The sequence below is a fragment of the Danio rerio genome, chromosome 11, assembly GCF_052040795.2.
Source record: "Danio rerio strain M-AB ecotype USA chromosome 11, GRCz13ab, whole genome shotgun sequence".
NCBI classification, from domain to species: Eukaryota; Metazoa; Chordata; class Actinopteri; order Cypriniformes; family Danionidae; genus Danio; species Danio rerio.
Genome location: NC_141031.1, coordinates 43,694,746 through 43,713,186, shown reverse-complemented (window position 1 = coordinate 43,713,186; position 18,441 = coordinate 43,694,746). Strand labels below are relative to the sequence as shown.

Genomic DNA, 18,441 nt, shown 5'->3' with positions numbered 1-18,441 from the left:
GACTGAGAGAGAGAGAGAGAGAGAGAGAGAGAGGGAGGGAGGGAGGGATGTAAAAGAGGAGGGGCAATCGAGTTATTTGTGCCTGATGCTGCTGGTTTAGAGGAGAAATTAAGAGGAGGCTTTCAAAGGAGAGCTTGATTTATGCTATCAGTAAGATAAAATATAAAATGAGAACAACTGGAATTGATATCTTCAGTCAGCAAATGGGCTGAATGATTATTATATACATTTTCATATCATTATGTAATACATAGTGCACACACATAAGCACACACACGTATAAACGCACATACACTTGTATATCTATCTTTATGGGGACTTTGTATAGTGTATATTTTTTTCACACACACACACACAATCGCACACATAAACACACCTACATACACACACACACACACACACACACACACACACACACACACACACACACACACACACACACACACACAGATAAACACACTATCACACATATAAACACACACTTGTTTATCTATCTTTATAGGGACTTTCCATTGTGCATATTTTACACACACACACACACACACACACACACACACAATCACACACATAAACATACAACCATATAAATACACACACACACACAAACACACAATTGCACACATACAATCGCACACATAAACACACACACACACACACCAACAGATAAACACACTGTCACACATATAAACACCTACACATATAAACACACACACTTGTATATCTATCTTTATAGGGACTTGCCATAGTGCATATTTTTTACACACTCACACAAAAACACACATAAACATACAACCATACACACACACACACACACACACAATCGCACACATACAATCGCACACATAAACACACACAATTGCACACATAAACACACACACACACACACACAATCGCACACATACAATCACATACATAAACACACACAATTGCACACATACAATCGCACACATAAACACATACACACCAACAGATAAACACACTATCACACATATAAACACACACACATATAAACACACACTTGATTATCTATCTTTAAAGGGACTTTCCATAGTGCTTATTTTTACACACACACTCAAAAAATCACACACATTAACATACAACCATATAAACACACACACACACACACACTCACATACTACGGGCAACTTTGTTTTACACACTTTACCTAGTGCATGTCTTTGGACTGTGGGGAAAACCAGAGCACCCAGAGGCAAACCCACACCAATACAAGGGAGAACAACGTGCAACACAGAAATGCCAACTGACCCAGCCGAGGCTCGAACCAGCGACCTTCTTGCTGTAAGACAACCGTGCTAACCACTGAGCCACTGTGCCGTCCTATTTAAATGTGTAAACACTAATGTTAACTCAGTTCCCTCTTGTCCCAACACAAATCAATTGTGTAGAACCCTATCATCCATTTCACTTCTCCAGCCCTACCCCTAAACACAACCCTCACAAGAAAAAATCTGCATGTTTACATTTTTAAAATACGTAATTTTGTTATGGTTTATAAGTAATTTTCCTCATGAACACCAAAAAATAAATAAAAATTTTCATAAAAAGTTCAAATTTACTGGTATTGCTATACTCGTGGGGACATTTACTTCACAACATTAACAAAAGGTTTATGCGAATTATAAGGACATTGTTTTGAAGGGAGGGGGGATGCAGTGGCGCAGTAGGTAGTGCTGTCGCCTCACAGCAAGAAGGTCGCTGATTCGAGCCTCGGCTCAGTTGGCGTTTCTGTGTGGAGTTTGCATGTTCTCCCTGCATTCATGTAAGTTTCCTCCGGGTGCTCTGGTTTCCCCCACTGTCCAAAGACATGCGGTACAGGTGAATTAGGTAGGCTAAATTGTTCGTAGTGTATGAGTGTGTGTGTGAATGTGTGTGTGGATGTTTCCCAGATATGGGTTGCGGCTGGAAGGGCATACGCTGCGTAAAAACTTGCTGGATAAGTTGGTGGTTCGTTCTAGAGGTCTGCATATAAAATAAAATAAAAATAAAAAACCGCGGGAGCGGTCGGTAACGGGTTTAATTTGGGATGGGAGCAGGCTGTCTAGCAATATCGCGGATATTGCTATGCGAATGAGAGAGAGAGAGAGAGCTTTGCCTGTGTGTGTGCTTGGTGCTTGTGTGTGTGTGTGTGTATGTTAGTGCGCGCACGTATGAGAGAGAGAGAGAGAGCTTTGTGTGTGTGTGCTTGGTGTTGTGTGTGTGTGTGTTTATACAGACAGCTTGGCTGTCTGGAGTGTATAGCTGGGTGATTTTCGGTTTTGTTCTCCCCCGCTCTCAGAATCGGGAGCGGCGGGGCAAAAACGTGGCAGGTCGGGCATCGGGACAACAAATTCTTAATATAAGCGGGAGTGGTCGGGTTCGGGCTAAAACCTGGCGGGTGCGGGCGGGAGCGGGATTCAAAATTTAGTCCCGTGCAGATCTCTCCCAGATAGCAAAATATACTCGGGCCAGTTCCGGCTAGATTATCGCCTGCCGGAGACTAACCCCTCGGCCCAACTTCGGCTGCCGGACTCGGGCCGGATGCCTGTGGACTCACTGCCCGATTCCGGCCCGAATCAAGCGGGCCAGATGCGGCGGCCGTAAGCGAGCCGACGCTGCGCATCCGCGCCGGAATCGGCGCGAGGGTAATGTGCGCTGCGGCCCGGAGCTGGCGCGACTCCGTATTTATACACCTTATAAAACCTTTTGGTATTACATTGGTACTTGATATATGGTATTACAACCATTTGAATTTATATAACAGCAAACACAGGCTATAATGTAAACACAAAGTGTAAGCACTGCGTTTAACCTTTGAATAAAGTGCAAACTGCATACATATTCTGTAACGAAAATAATCAAGACAAATGACAAAATAAATAAATGGTAAACGTTTATTGATTGCATGAAAAAATAATAGTACTAAAATTTTATAAATAATTTTGTAGTGCACAAGAATATCAATATAAAAACAACAATAAAACAACACAATAAAGACACACAGAAAGATTTAAACAAAAAATCTAAAAATTACACACAAACAGATGTTTTTAAAACAACCCTGTTTTCCCAATAGACTTGAATTAAAAATTTGTAAAAAACAGCTAAATTTTATATAAACCTAAATATAGAAACCAATTTAAGATATAGCGAGAAACATCTTAAAAATACCAATGACAATCCGTAAAATATACAAGTCAAACTTGTAAAAAGTACTGCAGAATTCTGAAGAAACATCTTGAAACATTTTTTAATAAAACATTAAAATAATAATAAACAAACAAATATATATATATATATATATATATATATATATATATATATATAAATAATTGCAGAACAAAATCAATTGCACAAACAGCAAGACATGAGTGAGATGATTATAAATTTCATATATTTACACGTCTTGTGCAATTTTATATTTATAATTTTATTTGTATTACGTTTATTAAAAATGTATCAAGATGTTTCTTTACAATTTGGCGCACACACATACATACATACCATACATATATACACACACATATATATATATATATACATATACATATATATATATATATATATATATATATATAAATGCAAATGAAAGAAACAAATTGTTCAAGTATCAGGGAACATCCTAATACACTTAAAATGTTGTTTAAAAAATAAAACAAAATAGTGATGTAGACATTTGACACATTAGCTTTCTCTTCTTTCTTCCTCCATCCCTGTCAGGGGCAAGTTGTAGCTACCTTGTAATGCATTTTTCCACTTCTTTATCAGTGGCGTGGTATGGACATTTGTCCTCACTCCATCTGTGATTAAATGATAAACAGATAATTAGTAGTGAACAAGTACTAATGTAAAAAAAAAGAAAAAATTAGGAAAAAAGTAGGCTACCTACGAAGCAAAAAAAAAACTATAAAAAAAACAAATAAACTTAAAACACTTTGAAATTAGCAAGAGCTTGAACTTACCAGTTTCTTCATTTGTTCGGGCTGCTCCTTTAGTTGATTTTCAAGCTTTTCCAAATCCAATTGGCCAAAGGAAGGTCAAATGTGTTTACATCTGGAATTTCATCACGTCTGTTTTGGTTTTGTGAGAATCAGGCCCAGCTGCTGCTTTATGACGTTGCATGATTTTAAAACTTCAGTCAGTCGTGCTAAAAAAAAAAATAACAGATTAGTATAAATCAACCTGTAGCTTATTCTCATAAAACTTCTGTAAATACAACAGTGGGTTAGACACTGCTGATATTCTCTAGTTGATCTTTACTTTCTAGCTGCATTAAACCTTAACAAATTTAGTGATGTCTTACAAAGACATCACGAGATGCAATAAGTTCTGTCTTGATCTCAAACTGCACTAGAACAAAGACTGTAAATGTTCATAGGTGTACTGCAGGAGTGTCCAAACTTTTTGGGCCGAGGGCCAGATGCAAAAAAACAAACGTTGTCGCGGGCCAAATTTTACATACATCACACAGACATATATATATGTCTGATATGACATGATATATATATACATGATATATATATATGACATGATATATATATACAGTTGAAGTCAGAATTGTTAGCCCCCCTAAATTATTAGCCACCGTTTATTTTTTCCCCAATTTCTGTTTAACGGAGAGTTAAACATTTTTTCCACACATTTCTAAACATAATAGTTTTAGTAACTCATTTCTAATAACTGATTTATTTTATCTTTGCCATGATGACAGTAAATAATATTTGACTAGATATTTTTAAGACACTTCTATACAGCTTAAAGTGATATTTAAAGGCTTAACTAGGTTAATCAAGTTAACTAGTCAAGTTAAAGTAATTAGGCAAGTTATTTTATAACAATGGTTTGTTCTGAAGACTTAAGGGGCTAATAATTTTGACCTTAAAATGGTTCATAAAAAAAAATTAAACCGCTTTTTATTCTAGCCGAAATAAAACATAAGTGTTTCTCCAAAAGAAAAAATATTATCAGACATACTGTAAAAATGTTCTTGCTCTGTTAAACATCATTTGGGAAATATTTAAAAAAGAAGAAATAAATCAATGAGGGGCTAATAATTCAGACTTCAACTGTGTGTAGACAGACAGACAGACAGACAGACAGACAGACAGACAGACAGACAGACAGACAGACAGACAGACAGACAGACAGACAGATAGATAGATAGATAGATAGATAGATAGATAGATAGATAGATAGATATAGATCATAACAAGAACTGCTGCTTAATTGAATGCATGTAATAGCGACACCCGGTGGTTATTTATTGAATTACGTTCATTTTTGTATAGCGGGCCAGATTCTATTGATATTTATAAAAAGCCTCGCGGGCCGCAGATGGCCCGCAGGCCGTAGTTTGGACACGCCTGGTGTACTGGAATGTACAGTATCTGTGCATCTTGATGGTGGTCTTAAGATTTCTGCCATAGTCATTGATGGTGATGTGACTTGTGGTGCTGCATTGATTTCTGAAATCTTCATACCTGCCTTTTATCCAGCCTCTTTGTTCCAAGTAATTTTTCTTCATCACGGTATAGATGTGTCTATACTGTCCCTTAATCAGATACATTTACAAAACAAAACATCACTTTAGTATAGTGCCAGGGCAAAACTCACAGGTTGTAATAGATCAATGACATAATGTTGACAGTATGTGTTTAAAATAATTGCAAACAAACCTGTTCTGTCTTTAGATGTATGACAGGCGATCATCATCCTCATCTGTCTACTAGTCAGAAATCACAGTTGCGTGTGGATGTTTGAGTCGAACTTCCTCATATGCATCTATAATAAAACATCACATTGTTGTTAACCTCCCGTAAAGAAAAGTTCAAACCCTGAAATACTATCAAAGTTAATTAATGCATATAATACCTATAGTGTAAATAATCAGTACACAGAAGGTTGCACAAGATTTATTCGGAGATTCATGCAGAGTGACAACCTTATGAATCTGAGACATAGATTTGTAAGATGGTCAAGCACATGCATTATTCTGTACCCATGAAGATTAACCTACCATTGTGAAAAATGTTTGATGATGATAGCCAATAACAATAAACCATTTCAGCTGTTTGTGAAGCAATTAGTAATGTAATGTCTGAAAAGCTCAATCTATGTTGAAAATGTATCAGCAGTTTACAGCTTATAATGGACTTTTAGCACACAACTATAACATGCCTATTCACGTTCAAAAGAGTGTGCCATTGACTTCTTTGGTCGTGATGTGCTGCAAAATGATGTCACTAACCTTTGTTAAACAAGAACAATAAGACTTAACCAACAAATATTGTTACCCATTCATTTAAATCAGAATTTATCACTGTCAATAACATAAAAAACAAAAAAAAAACATCAAAATCTGCTTTAAGACGTTCAGTTTTACATTAACTGACCATTACAGCTTGAACAAAAGATATAATTGATTCACATAGGCTAACACATATGAATTAAAGTGCATAGTAATATATTTCTCTCGGATAATTTAAAGAGAATAGTAAACAGTCGAGTTTCGATCATTTTCGTGACTAACTGCATAAACAAGATAAACAATAATATTTTATTAATCCAAAACGATTCGTTTTTATTTACACATAATCACAGAATTAATACTGTTGGAGAAGTATACGCCTGTACAATGATTTTTTCAACATCCACGGTACTTTATAATGTTAAATCAGGAAAAAAACACGTTTTGCCATGTTAATGGATTCGTCTACAGAAACTTTCTTTAACGCAGTTAGCATACACACAAATTCGTTGCATGTTTCTTTAAAATAATTAAAATAGTTTTCAGTTACTACACACGTTACAATCTAACATTGTGTAAAAGGAAAAGGAACTTTCAGACGTGTTTGTAACTGTTAGCGTTAGCATACATTAGCTCCAGTCGTGTTTCTTAAAGCAAGTTACATTTCGTATCAAACTGTTTTAAATTACTAAACGCTGTTACAACCAAACACCGTGGAAATGTTTTAAGCTCTAAATTCGCTAATTATACAGAACACAAGCAGTAAAAAGCTTACCTTTCTGACCGGACTCCACGTGAAATGTTTGAAAAACCAACCCTTTTCTTCTTGTGATCTTCGTGCCATGGTGTTTGACAACCAGCTTTTTGGAGCATTACCGCCACCGTCTGGATTGGAGTTTGGATCAGGAATTTAGTAACGCATGTGTTTATTATGAAACCAACTTCTGCTTTAAAAAAAAACAGTCAGCACAGGAGCGTGCTATCTCAAAAATAAGCGAATTTTACATAGTTTTTCTCTAGATGACATGTATAATCTATTTATAAATAACATTGTTTTGTTTGCGTCTAAACATTGCGACCATCCACACTAAATATTCTTTTTTTTTGCTATCGTACCATTAATATTTTCTCAAATTATCATTAAACGTGGAGCTAACAGATTACTAGATAAAATAAGAACTTAATCGGTTGCCATCAGCCGAGTCCTTGCCAGAAGCGGCCAGGATATGGTTGACCGGAATCGGGCCAGTGCTTTACAGCCGCATCACAACCGCATGTGCGCGAGCGAGCTGCGGGCCGCACTCGGCCCGGATAACACTCGCCGATGCCGAGTCGGAGCCGGAGGCGCCGAGGGGCAGCCGAGCTCGGGCCGATTACTGCCTGCTATCTGGGCTAGTTCGCTCTGCTGTGATGACCCCGGATTAATAAAGGCACTAAGCCGACAAAAAAATGAATGAATGAATCTTATTGATAAACAAATTCCTAGTAATGTTTTCTGTGTAAGATTCAAAGCGTTTCTAGGGTGTTCTGGTTGGTAGCCATGCAGGCTGCTGTTATTTAGGTTGCCAAAGTGTAACACTTAAAGGTGGTTCGCTAATAGCATTAGCATAAACTCCCAAAGCTCCTATTCATTAGCAGTCTTAATTTCACCTCACAGCTCCTGTTAAACAGAGGCAGTCCAGTAAATCTGAACGCAGGTTAATGTCCGCCGGCCTCTCATTATTCATAGGCCAGGTGGACTGAAGATCGCGGCGCGGTCGGGGAGCTGGCAGGAACTGACATCAGCTTGGCAGGGAAGTGAGCTTCACTCCCACCGGTGTCAGATTGAAATGGCACGCTGCCCATACTCATTACCAGCCTGATTAACCACTGTAATTAGCTGATATTAGAGAAAGCGAGAGCCACCGGTGGTGGCGATCAGCACCGGTGCAGAACTGCCCAGCTGTCCATATCAGTTAGCCCATCATAACACAAGTCCAGGGATAAATGCTAGAGACCAGAATAGAATGAGAACAACCTTTAGCTCACAACAGGGAACGCGGGTGAATGGCTGCTAATTACGGCGTCCATTAAAGATGATGAAGTTCTGCCGGCTGATCTCTACTCGGGTTTAGATAGCGAGAGAAACAAGATGGTTTTGTGTGCAGTGTTTGCTGATAACACTTGACAGTGTTTGTTAGTATTAAAGGGATAGTTCACACAAAAATGAAAATGTACTCAATATTTACTTTTCCCAAGTGGTTCCAGACTTTAATGTGTTTCTTTATTTATATGTTTAGCACAAAAGAAGATGTTATGGAGAATGATGAAAGCCTGTAACCATTGCATTGACTTCCATAGTAAAGAAAACAACTACCATGGAAGTCAACGGTGCAACATAGGCTCATTCTGAAAACGTAGCCCAATATACATTTCTGGAGATTGCAAATTATGTAGCCAGAAGTATATATGGCTGCATTTCATCCTTAAAAACGAACACTAAAGGGGGCGGTATGATGCCGTTCCGTTTCACACTTACCAGCTGTTCGCTTACCTCTGTATGGATGGCTTTCCCACTGTTACGCAAGTGCCTTGCAGCATACATTGGTGGACTTGAGACGCAGAGAGGAGTTGACCTCGATGACAGGGTTTAGGTTGGCAAAGAGCAGTTCCAGAAAGCAGGTAAGACACAAACAAAAGCCAAAAAATAAAATAAACAAGTAAATAACAGAGAATAAATGTGGTAAAAATCATGGAGCTTTTATATAGTGTGGGCCATTTATATGGATACACCTTAATAAAATGGGAATGGTTGGTGATCTTAACATCCTGTTTGTGGCACATTAGTATATGTGAGGGGGCAAACTTTTCAAGATGGGTGATGACCAGGGCCGGAGCAAGCTGAACTGCCGCTCTAGGCAGAGGACGATCACGCTGCCCTCAACCCCAATGTGAAAACGAAAGTGACCGGTTATGAAAATGAAGTGAGGTGTCATGGACCTCTATTCTGCCGCAATATGCGCGGATATAACTGAGGACACGCGGGTGCTGATGGAGGTGTCGCTGACGCCGCCCTCTCTATTCTTGCATCTATGCGCGAATATATCTGAAGACGTGGGTGGTGAGGGAGGTGCCGCGGACATAACTGAGGACGCGGGTGGTAAGGGAGGTGTCGCGGATGCCGCCCTCTCTATACTGCCGCCCTAGGCGGCCGCCTAGGTTGCCTCTATGGACGCGCCAGCCCTGGTGATGACCATGGTGGCCATTTTGAAGTCGGCTATCTTGGATCCAACTTTTGTTTTTTCAGTAGGAAGAGAGTGATTTGACACACTAAACTTATTGGGAAATTCATAAGAAAAACAATGGTGTGCTTGGTTTATGTAACTTTATTTCTATTTTTCTGTATTATTATGCTTTAACATTAATTAATTTCATAGTCCTAGATGGTACTTTATATGTGATTAAGGTTAGAATATGAATTAGATTAAGGTTCATTTCATGCAACTATTTATAATTAATTGTAATCAGGCTGCTATTAAGTAAATAGAAGATGTGATGTAAATAAAAATGTTTTATAACCATTTTTTATAAATAAAAGTTCAAAGTCCTGTAGAGGATAAATATACATGTAAATCTTACTAAATTATATTTTTTATCAATCCCATTTATTAGGTCTGTTCTATAGGTCTGTTCTTATTGCATTAAGCATTAACCTATATACAGTTAAAGTCCGAATTATTAGCCCTCCTGAATTATTTGCACCCCTGTTTATTTTTTTCCCAAATATCTGTTTAATGGAGGGAAGATTGTTTCAGCACATTTCTAAGCATAATAGTTTTAGAAACCTATTTCTAATAACTGATTTATTTTATCTTTATCATGATGACAGTAAATAATATTTGACTAGATATTTTTCAAGACACTTCTATACAGCTTAAAGTGACATTTAAAGGCTTAACTGGGTTAATAAGGTGAACTAGGCAGGTTAGGGTAATTAGGCAAGTTATTGTATAATGATTGTTTGTTCTGTAGACTATCGAAAAAATAAATAGCTTAAAGGGGCTAATAATTTTGTCCCACAATTGGTTTTTTAAAAATTTAAAACTGCTTTTATTCTAGCTGAAATAAAACAAATAAGACTTTCTCCAGAAGAAAAATTATTATCAGACATACTATCAGACATACATTTCTTTGCTATGTTAAACATAATTTGAGAAATATTAAAAAAAGAAAAAAAATCAAAAGGGGGCTAATAATTCTGACTTCAACTGTATATATATACATCAGAACATTTATTGAATTACCTAATTTATTGAATTGGGTTAATGGTGCCAAGGCAGCACCATATTTCTGCAACCCAGTCTCATTATTGATACATACCCCTGTATACATTTCTGGAGAGAGCAGAATACCTCCCAGGTACTTTTTTTGCAGTTTTTGTTTTCGCGAATCCACCAGAAGCCACTGTGTGTGCTTTTTCAGATCTCAAATTTCTCTCACGAGTGCTATTCGCACCTGCTGTTCTCGCGTAAATCCATCAGAGGCCGCTGTCAACTGACAGACTGACCGACTGACCTACCTTAACCCTCACCCATCCCCTTCCACCCATCAAGGGTTGCAGCTGGAAGGCCATCCGCTGTGTAACATATGCTGGATAAGTTGACGGTTCATTCCGCTGTGGCGACCCCTAATTAATAGAGGGACTAAGCCGAAAAGAAAAATGAATGAATGAAGGAATCTATTTGTGAATTATTTTGTTCTTGTTTTAAAATGTGGAGGTACTGTTTGTTTTTTGCATCATCTGTATTTTGACGCCATACTTTGTTTTATTTAACAGCGAGGACCGCAATGGAAACAAGTCCAGCGCTTTATTGTGTTTTTATCCTCGACAGATTTTATTTCAAAATGTATGGGATACTTGTATTTTTGTGCAGCTTGTCTAAAATCTGTCAAATAAAATTCAATTCAATTCCCTAAAAGAAACAGAAGCCGTCAGCAGCATCATACCACCATGTAGCTTTCAACTTACAGACAAAATGCAGCCATATGTACCTCTGGCTACAGAATTCATATTCTTCAGAAATGTATACTGGGGTTATTTTCACAATGAGGCTGTGTTGAAGCAGACAGGTAGTCAAGTGCATTATGGGCTATTTGCCCCATATCTGTCCTTGCAAGGATATTGGCATAATCAGTAACAAAAGCATCAGTTTTACCTATCAATTAAAGCTTGAATCTTCATCAATTGAAAGTGCATGAAAAAGATTAGCAGAATCTTCTCACCATCCAACAACACATACCAAAAACCTTCCAAGATTAAGATACAACTGCAGTATTTGGGGGTCAAATTAGACATTGATTTTGTAGCACCAATTGTCAACAAGACCGGCATTATGCACGTTTATTAAAAAAAACTACATAGGTCTGTGCAGGAAATAAGCCTTGTCTTACTGACAGCTTGTTTCAGTCTGTTCAGAATTGCTTCTTTGTTTTAAGGAGACAAGAACGCCTCTTATTGTGCACTTTGACCTTTTAACCTTCACGTTCACAAACAGCTATAGTACATGCCAAATGAAAGCATGCAGCGTACAGTAGAAGTATTGTTCATTGTCAGCTCATATCAGCTAATGTTCAATGTTCTGCACAGAGAGATTGTTTTGCTTCATAAGACCTCAATGTATCACTGGGAGTCAAGAGCATTAGTTGTGCATGTGTTTTTTATAGACTTCAATGTGAAAAGTGTTTAGTTTGCTTTACTTTTTTTTAAAGTCAGTAAACCTGTTGCTTTTAAAGCAATTTGTTGACTTTACTTTAAAAAGTGAGTAACGCCTTTGCTTTAAAAAAGAGATTAGGTGACTTTACTTTTAAAAGTGAGTAAATCTATGCTTTTAAAGCGATTAGTTAACTTTACTTTAAAAAACGAGTAAACCCATTGTTTTTAAAGCAATTAGTTGACTCTACTTTAGTAAACCCATTGATTTTAAAGAGATTAGTTGACTTTACTTTAAAAAGTGAGTAAACCGGTTGCTTTTAAAGTGAGATTGGATGACTTTACTTTAAAAAGGTGAGTAAACGCATTGTTTTTTAAAGCGATTAGTTGACTTTACTTAAAAAAGTGAGGAAACCCATTTATTTTAAAGCGTTTTGTTATATATTTATTTAGAGAATAATAATTTTTGTAAGATTTTAATACTTTAATTCTTTTTCATCTGTAAAAATATTTGCGTATTGCTGTACATCCTGTGCGTTTCAGCAATGTTTAAGCGAGGCGCACAACTAACATGCTCTGCGCTAGACTTTGAACAGTCTATTATAATTCCTCAAAATAGCAGCGCTCCAGCAATCAATCCATAACGCATCTCCTTTTTTAGACCAGAACACCTATGGGCGCACATATGAGCGCAAATGCGTTTACTATTTAAACAGCGTGCTGCAAAACGTCAAAATGACTCTTGCGTCCAGTTAAAACTAGCAAACAACAATTGCGTCGCGCCTTGCGCCGGGTGTATGATAATGCCCATTAATTTTAAAGCGATTAGTTGACTTTACAAAAGTGAGTAAAACCGTTAATTTGAAAGTGATTAGTTGACTTTATAAATGTGAGTAAACCCATCAATTTTAAAGCGATTAGTTGACTTTACTTTATAGAAGTGAGTAAACCCATTGATTTTAAAGGGATTAGTTGACTTTACCTTATAAAAGTGAGTAAATCCATCGCTTTAAAGCAATTCGTTGACTTTATAAAAGTGAGTAAACCCGTCGATTTAAAGGGATTAGTTGACTTTTTAAAAGTGAGTAAACCCATCGATTTTAAAGCGATTAGGTAACTTTAAAAAGTGAGTAAACCCATCATTTTTAAAGCGATTATGTAACTTTAAAAAGTGAGTAAACCCATCGATTTTAAAGCTATTAGTTGACTTTAAAAAGTGAGTAAACCCATCATTTTTAAAGCGATTAGGTAACTTTAAAAAGTGAGTAAACCCATCATTTTTAAAGCGATTATGTAACTTTAAAAAGTGAGTAAACCCATCATTTTTAAAGCGATTAGGTAACTTTAAAAAGTGAGTAAACCCATCATTTTTAAAGCGATTATGTAACTTTAAAAAGTGAGTAAACCCATCATTTTTAAAGCGATTATGTAACTTTAAAAAGTGAGTAAACCCATCGATTTTAAAGCGATTAGGTAACTTTAAAAAGTGAGTAAACCCATCAATTTTAAAGCGATTAGGTAACTTTAAAAAGTGAGTAAACCCATTGCTTTTAAAGCGATTAGTTGACTTTAAAAAGTGAGTAAACCCATCATTTTTAAAGCGATTATGTAACTTTAAAAAGTGAGTAAACCCATCAATTTTAAAGCGATTAGGTAACTTTAAAAAGTGAGTAAACCCAGTGCTTTTAAAGCGATTAGTTGACTTTAAAAAGTGAGTAAACCCATCATTTTTAAAGCGATTAGGTAACTTTAAAAAGTGAGTAAACCCATCATTTTTAAAGCGATTATGTAACTTTAAAAAGTGAGTAAACCCATCGATTTTAAAGCGATTAGGTAACTTTAAAAAGTGAGTAAACCCAGTGCTTTTAAAGCTATTAGGTAACTTTAAAAAGTGAGTAAACCCATTGCTTTTAAAGCGATTAGTTGACTTTAAAAAGTGAGTAAACCCATCATTTTTAAAGCGATTAGGTAACTTTAAAAAGTGAGTAAACCCATCGATTTTAAAGCAATTAGGTAACTTTAAAAAGTGAGTAAACCCAGTGCTTTTAAAGCGATTATTTGAATCAATTCAAAAAGCAAGTAAACACACTGCCTTTAAATTATTAAATAAATGAATTATGTGCGTAATTATATTAATTAAGTCAACTTAACAGTTCCAAGGTACAGTGGATTTACCCACTATTTAAATATATTACTTCAAAAGCAATTAGTTTACTCAATTTTTTACTAACTCACAAGTAAAGTAACTAACTGCGTTTGTAAAAAGCTGTAATTTCTAAATGCAAATAACCAACTTGCATCTACTGAATCAAGGACAAAAGTTTCAGCTAAAAAATATTGGTCACACTTTATTTTAAGAGAGAATTTTCACTCTTAAAAAACAATTAACTTTTGCCTCAATAAACTCCTAAAATCCTAAGGTGATAAGCCACTAGTTAATAGTGAGAATTAGTACTCAAACTAAAATCTTACCAAAATCGTGTCTGATGTTCTACTCAAAAAACAAAAACAAAAAAAAAGTAATTCGTCATTTCAGAAGTTGCGTTTTTTGGCCTTTAATGGATGACTGTGAAATGTGGACATTGCATAATGTGCTGATCTAAATGCCTTAAATGAATAATAATAACAAGCATCAGCGAAACAGAAATAATAATTTGTACACAATTATATATTTTTTTTAAAACAAGAACAATTATTACTTTGTGCAAAAAATATTACTGCAATAAATATTAGTTCATCAGCCCGAGACCTCATTTAAATAATGGGCTTTTAGCAAATATCGGCTAAGCTGCTCTTTTAAGATACAAGTTCCACCTTAACAGCTTAATTAAAAAGCTTTCAAGGCTTGTTTTTCTAGGTTCCTAATCATTGAGACAGTGAAGTATTTACCTGAGCGTACTCAATCCTCGGTCTTACACAGCACGGCAAATAAATCTCTAATGACCGAATTTGTTCTCCCTGCACTGGTACACAATTAGACACGTTTTGCCGAGAAAAGCCGAGTCCTCAGTCTGTTCCCAGGTGCCTGAACATTCAAATGACAAGCCATGAAGCCAGTAATAAGTGCAAGCAGACATCTGAGACCCAGAGCATTCATCTGTGCTTCGTGTCACATTAGAGGCCGCAGGTTCCCGAATCAGCTTCAGCTCACGGGCACATGCACGACTTCACATTATCTGCAGGAGAGGTTTTATTTTAAAAAGAGAGCTCAAGATTAAAGTGCAAAGGCGGACGAGACGGCTTGGAAATTCTCTTGATTGTTACGTTTAATGAACGTGCATCTTGCTTCCAGGAAAGCACCGATGCACGGCAGCATGTATTAATGTCAACACTCAGGCAAATGCTCTTTAAATGGCAACAATCAAACTAGATTTGGACATTTCCCGGGGAAAATGTGAGTGGCGCGTGTTTAAAAGTCACAAGCATGAAGCTGGGATGTTATGGGGTGGTTGCTAGATCAATGGTTTCAATTTGACTTTTATTTCAGTTTATATTTTTGTGCATTTTATCATCAGCCAGGTGAAAAAAATGACATCATACATTACATACACTTCCTGACAAAAGTCCTGTCGCCTATCCAGTTTTAGGATTAGCAAATATTAACTCGACTTCTAGTTGGTATCAGAAGTGGCTTATATGAAAGGAAAAAGCCTCTAGCTTACACTTATTTTACCAAAATAAAATATGATCATGCCTTGATGTTTAATGATTTAATTAGGACAGTAAGGTCTGACTGTGCTTAGACAAAAGTCTTGTCACTGAGCAGAAATAATGTCCAGTATAGAATATAAAGTCCTGCTGCAGTGGAGACAGAATGAATATTGTGTCTGACTCCATCATGAGCTTGGAGAACTGCATCCATACATCTCTGCAATGCCTCAAATCACTGATTAATAAAGTCAGCTGGAATGGCAAAGAAAGTGTTCTTGCAGGACTCCCAGTGTTCATCAACATTCTTCAGATTCATCTGTAATGCCTCCTCCATTTACCCCAGACATGCTTAATAATGATCATATCTGGTGACTGGGCTGGCCAATCCTAGTGCAGCTTGACCCTCTGTGCTTTCAGGAACTTTGATGTGGAGGCTGAAGTATGAGAAGGAGCGCTATCCTGCTGTGAATTTGCTCTCTCCTGTGGTTTGTAATGTAATGGGCAGCGCAAATGTCTTGATACCTCAGGCTGCTGATGTTGACATCCACTCTGCAGATCTCTTGCACACCACATACTGAATGTAACCCCAAACCATGATTCTTCCTTCACCAAACTTGACTGATTTCTTTAAAAATCTTGGGTCTTTGCTGGTTCCAGTAGGTCTTCTGCAGTATTTGTGATGATTGAGATGCAGTTCACCAGATGATTCATCAGAAAATTCAACCTTCTGCCACTTTTCCAAATGATCAACTAGAAGTCGAGTTATTATTTGTTGCTCTTTCGACTTATTTTTTTCTTACAACAAGACTTTTGTCAGGTATTGTATTCAGTTTATACCCTGTAATAAATTAGATCATGCCTTGATTTAAATGAAATTAAAAGTAATTTAAAACATAATTTGCAAAATAAAAGCCAGTTTAATATTGCCTTCATGATAAAACATTAATATTTAATCCCATTAATAACATGAATTAACCTAAGATTTACTAACGTTTTTAAGTAAATTGACTAATCGCTGTTAAAATAAATGTTATTAAAAATAAATGAGTAATAAATGAGTAACAATGTTCACAAAACAAATACAAATTGTTATATATTACTTGTTTGTAGTGGCATATACAATTGAAGTCAGATTTATTCGTCCCCGTTTATTTTTTTTCCCCAATTTCTGTTTGACAGAGAAGATTTCTTCAGCACATTTCTAAACATAACAGTTTTTATAACTAATTTCTAATAACTGATTTATTTTATCTTTGATATGATGATAATAAATAATATTTGACTAGATATTTTTCAAGACACTTCTATACAGCTTAAAGTGACATTTAAAGGCTTAACTAGATTAATTAGGTTAATTAGTCAGGTTAGGGTATTTAGGCAAGTTATTGTATAACGATGGTTTGTTCTGTAGACTATCGAAGAAATATATCACTTAAAGGGGCTAATAATATTGACCTTAAAATGGTGTTTTAAAAATTAAAAACTGCATTTATTCTAGCCAAAATAAGACAAATATTTCCAGAAGAAAAAATATTATCAGACATAATATGAACATTTTCTTGCTCTGTTAAACATCATTTGGGAAATATTAAAAAAATAAAATAAATAAATTCAAAGGGGGCTAATAATTCTGACTTCAACTGTGTAAAACAGCATATATTTTACATAGTGGATGCCCTCCCAGCTGCAACCCAGTACTGGGAAACCATACACACCCATACACACTCATTCACACACGCACTCATAAACTACAGCAAATTTAGTTAATTTAGTTCACCTATAGCGCATGTCTTTGGACTTTGGGGGAAACCAGAGCAACCGAAGGAAACCTACGCCAACATGGGGACAACATGCAAACTCCACACAGAAATGCCAACTGACCCAGCCGGAATCGAACCAGCAACCTTCTTGCTGTGATATGTATAAGGCTAGTATATAATATGTACATGCACTGTGCATATTTATATATGTGTGTGTGTGTGTATGTGTGTTTGTGTTATATATGTTATATATTTTTTTATATATAAAAATACATGTATACATTTGAGACTGCTTATTTGTATTTATAAATTAAATATTTATATCTGATACAAATGATATATTAATATGCAAATTATTTAAATCATAGTTATATTATTTTTTATCATTTTATATTTTATATTTACACAGTTTCTATACACAGTACACACATTATGTAACCACAAATTCGATTTTGAATGTGAATAATCATGATTATATATGAGCAATATCACACGAGTAGCAATGCGATATGGCTGTATATCGACACTGGTGGGAGGCGTGCGATGGCACGAGGCCACAGGCTGAGTGCCTTAGTGCCCCCACCAGTGCCGATATACAGCCATATCGCACTGCTACGAGTTTGATATTGCGTTTATACAACAGTTTGACAGCATAATTGTGTATATATAAACAAAATCAAACAAGGAGAGTTTCAAAAACCCTTTTGTATGTGGAACTACTTTCTTCCACATTGGATTCAAATCATAAGCTGACAGTTAAACAGTTGAGCAAGCATCTTTTAAACTTTAGATCTGTAGTGTCTGCTTTTTGCTGGCTGTATGTGGGCGGAGTAATACACAAAGGGTGAAGAGGCTGTAGGAGTTCTGATATTGCAGTATATCGCACGGCTATTAGCCAATCAGATTTGAGAACCAGACAGAACTGTTGTATAAAATATATATATATATATATATATATATATATATATATATATATATATATATATATATATATATATATATATATATATATATATATATATATATATATATATATATATATATATATATATATATATGCCGATTGTAACGCCGGGGAGTGACACCACAACAGAAGG

General features: G+C 36.0%; 1 long non-coding RNA gene across 1 annotated transcript; it reads right to left on the bottom strand.

Moving 5' to 3' along the window:
* Positions 1 to 2,877: 2,877 nt before the first annotated feature.
* On the bottom strand, positions 2,878 to 7,074 carry LOC147841892 (uncharacterized). Its single transcript, XR_015502957.1, has 5 exons — positions 7,020 to 7,074; positions 5,673 to 5,778; positions 5,478 to 5,548; positions 3,960 to 4,144; positions 2,878 to 3,797 (listed from the first exon to the last, which is right to left on the bottom strand). It is a non-coding gene; the product is annotated as an uncharacterized LOC147841892 (long non-coding RNA).
* Positions 7,075 to 18,441: the final 11,367 nt, after the last annotated feature.